The sequence below is a fragment of the Equus quagga genome, chromosome 13, assembly GCF_021613505.1.
Source record: "Equus quagga isolate Etosha38 chromosome 13, UCLA_HA_Equagga_1.0, whole genome shotgun sequence".
NCBI lineage: Eukaryota > Metazoa > Chordata > Mammalia > Perissodactyla > Equidae > Equus > Equus quagga.
In genome coordinates, this window is record NC_060279.1 from 33784079 (window position 1) to 33798535 (window position 14457).

The following is a 14457-nucleotide window of genomic DNA, read 5'->3' on the forward strand; positions in this document are numbered from 1 at the left end:
TTCCTTGTTTTTCTTTTTTTGTCTTCTTAAAAAATTTATGATTTGTATACTGTTACAGAACGTACCATGACTGAAATCTCACAATTTACTGGTTGATTTCTTGTACTTCTGACATTCTATCACCTTCATAGCACTTAAAATTATATATTTCCTTTAGACTTTTCCAGCACATCAAGACTTCATCTTGGGATGTTGTGGGGTGGTGCCTTATACCAGAAGCTACGATTAGGGGAACTGGAGATGGGGAAGGAATCGTGGGCCAGGCTTTGGTTTTGCAAAGCTATTCAACAAAGGCAAGTGAGGGCACGATCAGAGAAGAGGGGGCACTCAGTTAGGTAAGAACCACCTTTGTGATGAAAACCATCCTGGTTGAACTTGCTCACTTCTACTGTTCAGGCTGCTACAACCTTTGCTTTCCTTGGATCTGAAAGAAAGAAATTACTGAAAATCTTTGCATTGAACTTTTCACAACGTAAATGTCAAAATTGAAGGAACCTCAGAGATCTTCTTATTTTACCTCTCCATTTCTAGGTGAGGAAATTAATGGTCACTCAGTCGGTCCAGGCTAGGACTCAATCCATTCTATCAAATGTCATTGGGTCACTAAACAGTGTGACGTAGACCAAGTTACTTAAAATTTCTAAGTCTCAGTTTCCTCATCTACAAAATATAGAAGTCTATAATGATCGGATTATTAAGGATTATTGATGGGGTTAAACGAGCTAGGAGTATTCAAGTACCTAGCAAAGCGCTGGCACATAATTGGTGCTCAAAAGATGGAAGCTACTGCTACTACCACCATCATCACAGGAGGATTTAGAGCCCTATGCATAAATGAAGAAATTACTCTAATGAGAAGCGTGTAGTCATACGATGCTATGGTTGGGAGAATTCTAAGATGGCCCCAAATGACCCACACCCTTCGACCAGAGGGTATCACTCCTATGATTATGTTAGGTTACACGGCAAAAGGGGGCCACATGGCAAGGTGGCCTGTAGGAGCTGAGAGTCCTCCCCAACTGATAGCTACTAAGAAATTGGGGACTTCAGTCCTACAACTGCAAGGAAGTGAATCCTGCCATTCTGAATGAGCTAGGAAGAGGGCCCCGAGCCTCAGATGAGAGTCGCAGCCTGGTTGGCATCTTAATTTCAGCCTGATAAGACCCTGAGTAGAGGATCCAGCTAACTCGTAATTGGACTTCTGACCTACAGAACTGTGAGATAATAAATGGGTATTGCTTTAGCCACTAAGTTCATAGCAATATGTTACACAGCAATAGAAAACTAATGCAGATGCCCTGTTTACTTACTTTATTTTCTTATCTTCAATATGCTGCTTGCAATACTATACCTTTGAGGGTTCTAAACTGTCTTATTTCTTGTCTCTTTCTCCTTTACGTCTTCCAGTCTCCAAAACTATAGCGCACACAGGTCCATTTTCCAGTGCAGATGCAACAAATGCAACGAATCAATGGAGCTCAGGAATTGTCAATATCGGATTCCCTCCAGGTACTTTCCCAACCTCCGACCACTAGACCAGTGCTTCTCAAAATGTGATCCACAGTTGAGCAGCATTGGCATCAGCTGGGAGCTTGTGAGAAATGCAGAATCTGAGGCCCCGCCCCAGGCCTGTGGGATCCCCAGGGGTTCCTTTGCACACCTAAGCCTGAGAAGCCCTGTTGTAAGACCAGTTTGTCCTGCAGCTCTGTTTTCCCTTCTGCTTTACGGTCAGCAGTAGCACCTAAAATATGGCCTGATCGCCTTTGGTGCCTTGGACATCCCCAAGTGTCTCCTCTTGGGAGCTAAGACGCTTTGGCTAAGCGGGGCTGTGGGCAGAAGAGCCAATCAGCACAGGGAGAGGTCTCAAAGAGCCTTAACTGGCCTGAGTAAAAGCATGAGGTCAATTAGAAACACCCAGCAATCCCTGATTGGAATAATCTATTGCTTTATCTACAGGCTAGGAAGATGTCCAAGAAAAATACACCTAGGTATACACTGTCACTTTCCTGTTTTTGTTGCAAGGAAGGGCTTGGTTCCCAGATTTCCTTTCTGGAGGAATTCTTGAAATATCACTTTCCCCTCTCTCCACCTTTGAAGTGCATTCCAGGCCGGGCAGAAAGTACCTGATTTATCATCCTTCAATTTAAGTGCCTCCAGCTTCCCTGCAGTTCGAGGGAAAGAGGAAGGAGCCATTGACCACTCCCTGTCACATCCCCCCCCCACCCTCCAGCAGACCTTCTTCCGGCCCAGATACCATCTTCTGGAATCTCCCTAGGACCCATCACCTCCATGGCTCTCTGGACTGGCTTCCACTATTCCAGCCTCTACACATATCCCCTCTGTGCAACTGCCGTGACTTTCATAGAACACAGATATTACTTTTCCAGCTCTTCAGTTGCTCCTTATTGCCTTCAGGAAAATAATCCCCAACATTTAATACACTGACACAGGAAGTCCTCCTGGATGAGGTCTCTTGCTTCTCTCTTTAGCCTCATCTTACCTTATTCCTGTGCAACAATGTATGTCCCTGTCACACCAAACAATGTGTGGGTGGGTCGTCAAGGATGCAGAGCTCTCTCACGTGGCTTTGCACATGCTCTTCCCTTTACCTTTCCCGTTCTTACCTTTAGCCTGCAGCAACGCCTCACCTCCCGCAAGATGCAGTTTGGAACACGCCCCTCTCTCCAGGAAGCCTTCCCTACGCCCTTACAATTCATATTTTGTATCTCTTTTCAGAGTTTCTATAGCATCTCTATCAAAACCTTTAATGCTTTATATATTTAAAGCATTTTAAAGTATTTATTGCTTTATTATACAAATAATATGTCTAGTGTAAAAACACTAAAATATATATACACAAAATAAATATATGTAAAAAATATATACACAAAAAAGAAAAAAATGATTACCTGTTACCTATTTATAGTAGTTGGTATCCAAAGAGAAGCCATTCTGTGTTTTCCAAGTCTGAAGGGAAGCAATGCAAGGAATTAGAGGTTTACATACCTGTTGGATAGGCTGGGTTAGCAAAGGTCCCAGCAGATCTTAGCCTGTGACGTCGAAGTGAGAGGCTTTCAAAGACCCTGCCTGAAAACCACTCCACTAGAAAGCTCAAGAACTTCTGGGAAAATTCCCATCAGTGATCTCAGTCTGCAGCAGTAATGTGGGGAGTCTCAAGAGATTCGCCTGGATGCTGTTTTGAACCTCTCATCTGTCTAGGCACTTGAACACCTCTGAAAAATAATGGCCTCTTCTTTCTTCTGGAGATGTTGTTTCCAGCATCTCCTCTGTGGTGCAGAGGTCTTAATAATGAGCAGCATTGGTGTGAAGTTTATAACAGACAGTTCACCTAAAGATAACCACATTTTGGTGCACCGCCTGTCATATGTATTTGTGTGTATGTGCATATAGGTGAATAATATACATGTCAAAGTCTCTCTTTAATGTGCTGTGTCTATCTGTCTATCTATATACATTTCTCCTCTCTGGCTCCTTGAAGGTTTAATGAGCTTGCGTCTCTACTTTTTAAAGCAAGGATTCCCAGCACTGGTTTGATGACACCCTGGAGTGTCTTCATTTATCTCAGGGGGTGCCTTGAAATTCACAAAACAAGGTTAATTTAAATTCATTTTCATTTAAAAAGGTAAACAGACATTATATAGTAATTACAGGTACAAGTGTGTGTGTTGAAATCAAACTAATAAACGGTTGCCTTAGAGAGGAATCAAGAGGATGGGGGTGAGGTCGGAAGGAACCATAAAGGTAGTTTAGCTTGAATCTTTCTAAAACATCCCCCCTAATTACTTCCAAGTTGGTATTTCCCCAAATTAATCATGTTTCTCAAATTGGGAGTCAGGGTTGTGGGGGCTGAAAGCTCCCAGTAGGCAGGTCTATCATCTGTGCCTACCATGGGGCCCGGCACGTAGTAGGTCCTCAGGAAGCACGTTTTGATTGACTGTGGTTGGTGGGGGACATAGTGGTGGTGGCTGAGGAGAGTGCACATCACACGAGAGTTCCAGTTCTGCGGGATTGGAGGCCATGAGCTATCTGCAGAGATTGTGGTCTGGGTAGCAAGCCCATTCAATTTCCAGGAGAGTGTAGATGCCCAGACAGTCCAGGAGAAGCGGACCTAGGCTGAGGTTCACTGGCCTTATGTGACTGGCCAGAGTCTTCTGTAGTTGCCCTTCTGCTAACAATTTGTGCAAATCATCAGAAAGTTAGATGGGTCAGCTTGCATCATAAGTAGATAAACATCAAAGACTTGCTGTTAAAGGTACAATCCCAAGGTCATGGATGCAGGAAAGAATTTTGAATTTTGCATGACATCACTATCTTTGAAGCAATGGAGCTGATGGCGGGTTCAAATCCTGTCTCTGCTATTTAAAGCTATATAACCCTGAATAGATTGCTTTACAACCCAGTGCCCTCCTCTATAAAGTGGAGATAATCAAAGCACCTACCTCATAGGGGGGCTGTGAGGATTAAGTGAGTTAATCCATGTAAAGTGCTTTGAACAATGCTTGGCACAGTGAGAGATCAATAAACACTGGCTCCTGTTATCATCATCCTCACAGTAGGCTCTACATGCTTATCAGGGCTAATTGGTGGTAGGTGTTTCAATTAGAGAGTAATAGGGATACCCATTCCCCTCTGCCCTTAGCTTGGAGAGCTTTAGTGATCCCGTCTGGTCCCAGGAACTCTTCCTTTTGTCCCCTAGACTTGGGGTAGAAATATCGTTTGCAGTGCTGGGACTGGAAACTTAGGCAGAGGGTTAATTTTGTAACAAGCAGAACAATGGAAAACTGCCACATGCACATTGACTACTCAGTGAATCCCCTTGTCACACTTTGAAGGGATATTCTGCTTCATGGGGAAAAATTGTACAAAATACCTGGTTTTGTAGAATCACAATTGGTAGAAAGGGATGCATGCATCTTTTAGCAGAGTTTTATGGCCTATCAATCCTTGAAGGCAAGACGTCATTAATCAAGAGACAGATTCAAAATGTGTTCATCATTACCCACTACTATCGATGAAAAACCCCAACCTCTTCTGGAGAAAATGGTTGATGGGAGGAGAACCTTTGAGGCCATTAAGACACATTCATGATTCTCTTTATTTTAGTGAAAAACTAAACATGCCTATATTCTCAGATGAGGAAGATGAATCAGCTCTCATGTCTGATTTTAGCAAAATTCAAATAATAGGTTTGAAATGCCAGTAACTCTATTTAATCCTTTTTCTCTTGTGCAAATACTGAGGAGTATACATTGTATGATTATTCAGGTATTCAAACAGTTAGGATCAGAAAATTTCTCAAATTCATATACCGTTTATTTCTAGGGTTGCTTATGACTATAACAGAAACAAGGCTGATGAGTTACAGTGATTTATTTGAACTTCATGATACCCTAGAGACCACCTTCGGCCAGAAAAGATATTTGATTTACAAGAATGTGGAAAGATAGTGGAAAAGAAGTGTTTTTAATGGTTTGCTTTGTTTTATAGTATTTTGGAGTTCCAGGGTTATAGTAGTCTGAGACTTTCTGGTTCCTGCATTTGCAAAACTCTGTGCCTCTTCAATTCAATTAAACAAATATATACCAAATATACCTATGTGAACAAGATTTTGAGCTATACTTGAATGAAGATACAGAGAAAAGTACAAAACTTACATTTCACTTCTGTAGTAGATGGCTATAGTCACAACCCCAGTGAATGACACCTGCCAACATCCACATCCTTATATATTCCTCTGCCACCTTGACACTGGGTTCAGCCATATGACTTGTTTTGGCAACAGGACATAAACAAATGTGATGGAAGCAGAGGTTTGATAAGCACTTGTCCATTGAGGCTTGTGCTCCTGGAACCCTGAGACCATTATGCTGTGAGGAAGCCCAGAATTAAATACCATGTGGTTGGAGAGGCCAGTTGGGTCCAGACCCCAAAGGCCCCCTGGCTGAATGCAGCTGCATCGGTGATCCAAGACATAACCCGCCGAAGAATGACCCAGCTGAGTTACAGAATCATGACAAGTAATAAATCATTAGGTCACTAAGTTTTGTGGTGGTTTGCCACGCAGAAATGGAAAAATGATAGAAAAATTGACACCTGGAAGTGGCATGTTGCTGTAACAAAACCCTAAGTTCTGTCGCATTGACTTTGAGACTGGGTGGCTGGCAGAGGCCATAGGGGCAGCAAGTAGAGTGCTAGTGGAGCCTGAAGACCTGAGAGGAAACCGCTACTGGAGGCTGATAAAGGGCAACCATATTATGTAGTAGTGGGACAAGTGGCAATACTGTCACTTCCAGGAACTTGGAAGATAGAAAATGTACTTAGTGAAGTCTTGGATTTGGAGTAAGATTTCCATTTAGAGTGCTGAAGGTGTCAATTGACTTTTAAATAAAAAGTTATATGTAGTAGGGTATGAGAAGAGAGAGAGAAACTAAGGAAAGAACTGGTCTGTGTGCAAGCAGAATTTAAAGTAAATATGGAGGGTCCAGGATATGCTGGGCTAGGAAATAAAACCACTTCACATTTCTAGTGTCTCCAACTGGCAAAAGTTTCTCAAAGTAAGATATGGTCTCAAGACACAGATCAAATCAAGAGTGTGGATTTAAGACTTTGTTAAGACCACAGTAAGATTTGAAATGGTGGCTACTGGACTCTCTCAGCTAGACAAAAGCCTTCTAAGTATTTTAAGGGCATTTTTCCAGAGCATCTTGACATGCTGACAAAAGTGGAGGTCTGTCTCAAAAATAACTGGTGGTATAGCTTTTGTCTAATGAAATGGACATAACCTGGTAAATAGAAAACTCACAGAGTTTATAAGGGAATTGGACTAGTCTAGATTAAATGGTGCATGGCAGTTCAAAGTAAGAAAGAGTCAGGAGGCAAGCTGAGAAAACTACTCAGCTGCAAATAAAGGCTATTTCTTATTGAAAAGGAGGAACATTCCAGAGGGCAGAGCCACCCAGTTCCAGGGAGTAGAAGCAGGCTCTATTCAAGAACCATTTCCTGTACCCAGAATAGGAGGTCCTGCAACATTTGCTTGGCTGGATTTTAGAATTCCATACCGGTAACTGCTATGTGGCTCCCTGTTCCTCCACCTTTTAAATAGAACTGCCTATTGGGCATTCCAACTCTCTTGCCAGCTTTGTGTACACGATGAGGTACTGATGAAGTGAAGATAATGTGTTATAGGGTCTCGTAGCTGTATGTAACAATGCTGAATAATGGATGAAATTCTTGATGAGCATGGGGCAGAATAGAATGAGAATGGGCTATGAAACATTGTTAATTGTTGATGCAATTGTAGTTCTGCAACTTAACTTTGGGCAAATTACTTAACTTCTCAGAGTCTTTGTTCTGTACCTGTGAAACAGGGATTACTACTTCACATAAAATAGGATTTTATGAGATTACTATCAGGATTAACGGAGATAACATCTGTAAAAACATGTTGTGCAATGCTTGGCACGTGGTGGGTGTTTACCACATGTTGATCTCTTTCTACTGGAATTTGCTTTGCTCACCAGGGAACATTTCATTGAGTTCACTGGGATCTTGGTCTTGAGGGTCATGGAACAGCAATGCCAGGGATCAGGAAGACTGGGGAAACTGGGTCCATGATTTCAAGGTTAGGAATCTGTAAACCAATTCCAGGGATAAAGCAGAATTTCGGAATTGATTTTTCTTTAGGGTTCTCTCATATGTGCTTTCATTGGTCTTCTAAGCACATTGTGCAGTGGCTCAGTCTTTGGCATTCTCTTCCTCTTTCGCTTGTCAAAAGACCCTGTCCTCAGTCCCACTTCCTTAGGGTCCTGCTGAAGTACCCCCTTGTCTTATAAATTGCTGTTAATATATGAATTCCATCCAGAAGTAGAGTCAGTACCATGTCTCTGACATAATCTAAGACATATAAAAGAAGATATTCCTTTTGTGAGAAAATGATCTTGCTTCTGAGCTCTGGATCTGGCCAACCCAGGCAAAGATAATGTTTCATCACTCAGGTGGGATGGCCTCAAAAACCCAAGCAGAGGACCCAGTTGGTCACAGCATTCTGGACACTTGGAACAAGGTGCTAGTGGCACTTCTGGCCAACTGAAAGGGCACCATGGTTACTGATGAGTTGCCTGCTTCAGTCTAGTATCAATTTGACTCTGCTGGCCTCCGGGATAGTTTGTAATAGCAAGAAATGATCACTATGGTGCATTGGGAAAAGTGTTAATTACCTTCAAAAAATAAAATGGTAGAAGGAGAAGAAAAGTTGAAGCTATTCCAGGAAAAGGAATGGGAAAATTCCCTTAGGGTGACTATTCCTTGCCGTCCCTTTGAGAATTCATCCATGACGAAGGTCCTCAAAATGCACACGATGCCTGAGAGACTGGGTGGCGGGGGAAGGCACTTTATCAACCTATGCCTTCCCATCTTTTTTTCCTGATCAACTTGCTGATTTTCAGGGTGGTCTTGTGGTATATCTTTGGTTCCCTTTTGTTGGTTTTCTATTTTTGAATTTCCATTTGTTGAACAGCTTTAATGCATCAGATACTGTGCTAGGTATTTTATATGTATTTTTACGCTTAATCCTCACAACTGCCCTACACTGGAGACACTATTTTCTCCACTTTATAAATGATTTTGACTTGGAGAGATTTGAAAGCCAGGCTGCCTGACTTTGATGATTTTGTTCATTCACTGCACCAGGTGGTGGTGGGTAGGGTAGCTGCAGGGCTTCTAACTCAAGAAGAGTTGCACCAGTCTTTGCGGGAACCATTCTCTTTACTGACTGGATTTGCTTCCTCATGCAGTACTGTTGGTTACAAAGAGTCTTCTGAATACTTCTCACCACCAGAACTGCTCGAGTTCTGCTCTAACGGGGAGCTAATTTATTTCCTTTTTACAAATTTTATCCAGTTGAAGGCCTCCTTCTCCTGCCTTTTTTAAAGGACAGTATTGCTCTATTAAATCATAGAGCCATTATTTTGGTGGACTTTTGATTTAAACCTTGTGCTGGTGTTGTCTTCCATAAATTATAGTTCCGAATTTTTTCTAACATTTTCTATGATGAACAGGTGGGATTTAGGTGTAATATTCCATCATTAATAATGTCACTTCATTATGTGTTGGAAAAATCTGTCGGGAATACCTTTAAGATTGCTTGTAAATGTAATTGATCTTGCTTTGGTCTTTGTGCATAAAAACTAGTAATGGTCTGGTGTATCAGTCACGGCTTGTCAGGAAACAGATAGCTCTCATAAAACTAAGTAACTGAAGAGAGGTTAAGAAAAGGAACTATTACAAAGGTATAGGCAAGGTTGGGGAAAACCTACAGGGGTTGGTGTGGCATCCTGGGAGCCATTGCCACTCACAGGCCTGAACAATCAAAGTAAGTGAGAGGTTACTGGAATTGGAAAAGTGTGGCTATGTGAAGACGGCTGCCTGAAAAGTGTTGTATACTCTTTCTTAGAGAATGCAGATGGCCCATGGTGGCCTGGCAGGGAGGGAGCTGGGGGAACAGATAGTCTAACTTTCCATCTTCCCACCTCTAATCTCCTGCTAGTGCCTCCCATTGGCTGAACTCCTCCAGAAGGGAGAGGTCAAGAGAGCTTGTTGATGCAGCCTGCACAGGTTAGCCTTCTGGGGCACGGAGCAGTGGGAGAAGGGTGGAGAAGGGGGGAGGTGAAACAGAAGACAGTCAGCAGAGCTAGGATGCGAGATCTGATGCCTAATGCTTATGTTCAACTTGAGCTTTAGACCATGGCAAGTGTTCACAGGGGTGGTCTCCTGATGAGTCAGATAATAATTTCAGTCTTTAAAAATGGGCCTGTGTTCTGCCTTTGCTTCCTTCAACCCTTCTTTTTTATTTGTTTCTTAATGATTTGAAACAATTTGTGCATGATCTAACTGCATGTACTCCTATTATGAAAAGTATAAAAATAACTATTCTCTATGCTGGTAATATAATTTTGTTGTTGCTAACCAGAAAAGGCCTCTTGATCTACTGGAAAACAGAGTGGCTTGAATTCAACTTTTCTAAATCCCAAATCATCATTTTTGGCAGACAGTGTTTTCAATTTAATTGGCTTATATCTAATGACTATATATAGCCGGCCAGCTCTTTCAGCTACTTAGGGGTACATTTTGCAACCATTTTTCTCTGGTGGTTTTGCTAGAAAATTATGCTACTTAAAAGTAGATTTTTCTTGGGTGCATTATTGACTTTTGTTTGCTTCTGGGTCCTGGGAGGTTGGTAAAATCTATTTTGAAAATGTTTCAGGGACAAAGCATAGTATCCATGCCTGCTCAGTAAATGCTGGTTGAATGAAAGAGTGAGGGAATTAACTCTGTAGCTTTCATTTTATCTTTCTTTCCCCTAATTTTTTTTTTTAGGGAGATTAGCCCTGAGCTAACATCTGCCGCCAATCCTTCTCTTTTTGCTGAGGAAGACTGGCCTTGAGCTAACATCCATGCCCATCTTCCTCTACTTTGTATGTGGGACGCCTACCACAGCATGGCTTGCCAAGTGGTGCCATGTCCTCACCCGGGATCCGAACTGGTGAACCCCGGGCCGCCAAAGTGGAACGTGCGCACCTAACTGCTGCATCACCGGCCTGGCATCCACCAATTGTTTTTAAGAGAGAGTTTCTGGAAATCATCTTGAGGAAAACTTTGGTCTTGCTGGGAGGTCCTCCACTGAAAACCCCCATGTGGAGGCGGGGTGGGCACCTATTTGGGTTTTGGTTAGGAGCCGTCATTTTCCTTAAAGGAAGTAAGACTGTCTCCTGCCCTATAGATTTTTAAGGTGTATGGGGCTCTCCTTCATTAGCAATAAAAATTTCATGTAGTTCACACTCTTGTCAAATGTTAAAATTTGGACATTTCTGCTGCCCAATGCCTACCAAGAGCTTAATTAGAAGGCGAGCAATTCTCTGATCAACAGCCAAAGGATAAACAGTTTTTTCATTATTCTAGATCAACACTGTCCAATAGAACTTTCTGCAATGATGGAAATATTCTATAATTGTGCTGCATGATATGATAGCGATTAGCTAGGTGTGGCTATTGACCATTTGAAATGTGGCTATTAAGACTGAAAATGGCATTAAAAAGTTTTAATTTAATTTTAATTAATTTTTTTTTTTAAGCGATTGGCACCTGAGCTAACAACTGTTGCCAATCTTCTTTTTTTCTTTTCTTCCCAAAGCCCCCCAGGACACAGTTGTATATTCTAGTTGTGAGTGCCTCTGGTTGTGCTATGTGGGACGCTGCCTCAGCATGACCTGATGAGTGGTGCCATACCTGCACCCAGGATCCAAACCGGCGAAACCCTGGGCCACCAAAGTGGAGTGCGCGAACTTAACCACTCGGCCACACGGTTGGCCCCATAATTAATTTGAATTTAAATAGCCACTTATGCCAGTGGCTACCATGTAGGGCAACACAACTCTAGACATCCTGGATTTTATCCCTGGATCAAGTCAGACTATCCCTTCTTTGGCTTCAAAAGAATAGCATTTGTTGAATTGCAAATTTCTATCTTGAAATTTATGGTGGTTTTAAAACATGTTTTCATATGCTTGGACACTCCTCCATCAAAATATGGAGACTAATTACCCTTCCCTTGAATGTGAGCTGGCCTTAGTGACTTGCTTCTGGCAAATAGAATGTGGAAGAAGTGATGCTGTGTGACTTTCGAGGCTAGCTCATGAAAGGTGATACAGCCTGCCTGGCTCTCTTCTTCTCAGCCTGAGCTTCCATGTAAGGATTCTGGCTGCTCTAGGGCTACCATGCTGAAAAGTCACGTGGAGAGACCACCTACAGACGTCTGAAGAGAACCAGCTGTTCTAGCCCCCAGCTTAGGTTCCAGATGATTCCAGACCCAGCCACAGTCTGACTGCAGCTTTGTAAGGAACCCTGAGTGAGAACTGCTTAGCTGAGCCCAGTGAATCCCCAGTGAGATAATAATAAATGATTGCTATTGTTTTAAGCCACTATTTAGGGGTTGTTTCACAGCAATAGATATCTGGAACACTCTTGTATGAAAGGATGCAGCAGAAAACATTTCTATTAAGCTCCCTGGTGTAGTCATTATTTGGTTGTTTTAAGGACAAAGTCTTCTTCATCAATTACTCTTGGATCTTAATATCAGGAAGAGCTTCACTTTCTTGAGCAACCAATATACTTTTATTTTAATACCTTTTTGCTTTGGTTGCTGGGAAGCTCAAAGCTGAATTCATGCTCCACCTTTGTAACTAAATAGGACTGCAGAGAATTTATTTCTGTGAGTTTATTTTTCATTTGGTCTTATCTTACTATACCCTTTATAATTTTTTCTTTTTAAAAATCTCATTGCAGTACATACATTGTCAAACCACTTCAAAAAATGAATGCGAGTAATGTTGGGCCTTTGCTGAACCATTGTGAGCTATAAGATCATCCAGTGAATTAGTAATGATGGTTGGGAAAGCTCTGGCATTTTATAACTCTCAAATGGCCTTATTTTATAGGAAGAAAATAAAGCCTTGAAAAGTGAAGCAACTGCTGAGGGATACAGAGCTAGTGAGTAGCAAAATCTCAGCCCAGGGGAGGCTGTCTCTTACCATCCATTCACGCATATGGCACCCATTGGTCAGATATTGGTTCTTTACTAAGGACCAGCTCTGGGGATGGGATGATGATACAAAGATAAATAAAACCTCACTGAGGGATTGACTCTCAAGATTATGCCTGATGGGGGATTGTACACGTGTTTAAACATAAAATAATATATATTATAAAAGAGATACAAATTAAACATTGTAAATGTTCAGAGGAATGAGAGATCACTTCCAAGTGGAGGATCATGGAAGGCTTCATGAAAGGCAGATACTGAGCTAGGCCTGGAACGATGGATATGATTCGTATCTCTAGACATTGGGCGAGAGGATGGGGTGAAGGGTGAAGCAGATTAGTAGCAGGGAGTTTAATGCTGGGAATTCTAGGCACTGTAGTGTTTGGTGGGAAAGATATTTTGGGCAGTGGAGATTGTGAAACATCTCAAATTATGCTATGGGAGTACTTGTTTAATCTTCTGTTTTGGGGCCCAGCTCTGTCCAGGGGCATGTGACCTGCACATGTGGATGTGATGGACTCAGGGAGAGAGACAAATGCTGTTTAAAGCTTCCACATAGCTGACTGCTCAGAAAACCCAATGCTTGGGACTATATTCTCAGGTACTTAAAACCTTTTGTACCTTAGACTTTAGTATGGAAGAGAAAATGCTGGAAGAGATTCTAAAGTGTTGTGCAGCCCTGCAAACAAGGGGGCATTTCAGAATACTTCTGAGGAACCCAGTGGTGTGCTCAGCTGCTTCTTAGACTGCCTTACATTTCTTGCAGCCTCATGCTACCTGGTGTTCCGTGGACAGTAAGCCCAGCAAAGCTTAAGGGTAGACCTCTGTAGGGACCGATCTGCAGTTCTTTCCAGAGCTTGATTGATTTCTTACAATTGGTCATAGGCCGCTCTCCTGAAATTCTGCAATTGCCTCTTGAAATAAGAAAACCCAAGGTCACGTGGATAGGAAATTACTAATGGGATGGAAACTTTTCTAGATCATTAAAACAAGATCCTGCCCCTTGTCCGTAAGGGAAAGTCTAAACAAACTTCCTTTCTTGGCTACGAAAACCAAAATCAATATCTTGTAACAGCAAAATTCAATGCTATTCTGCTGGATTCTTCTGGGCACACAAAGTTCAAAGAGCCCAGGTAGATGACCCACAGTTGTCCTGACTTAGAATCCAAGTTCTTGGGGTGCTTTCCATAGAGTGCTCCCAATGGTGTTAAACCACCAATAGTCAAAGCTGCTATATTAACTGTGCACAAGGCTGTACAGCCTGTAAGTCATTTTTGTATACATTATCTCATCTAATCCTCATAAAAACTAAAGGAGGTGAGTATTAACTTTGCTACTTCTGCAGAGGAGAAAACTGAGGACCAGAAAATTTAAGCAAATTATCCTAAATCTCAGGGCAAATGTGCATCAGTGGAGAGGTTTACATCTGGTCTTAGGAGTCCAAGTCCATTTGTGCTCTTCAGCAAGGTCCAAAGAGGGGAGGCCGGGTTGGAAACTGTAGGTGGAAGGGTGAACACAGAGGTCTGTTGGGTAAAGATCTGATCATCTAGGGATATGCTGGCCCCAGACAGAGACAACCTTTTGCCAGCCTTCTCTCTGCCTGGGAAAATAGTCAGTTAGTGGCAGAGACCCCCACATCTGAAAATGATCAAAGTTATTACGTAGTTCAAATCCCTCATTTTTCAGATGAGGAATCGGAGGCCCAGGGTTAAATGTCTTGCAAAGATTTACACTGCTAACTGATGACAAAGCTGGCATTATTGCCCAGTGTCCTGGATCGTATGCAAGAATTTCTACTGTTACACCTGAATGCTCTTCCTGCTACACTCTCTCTCCTTTTG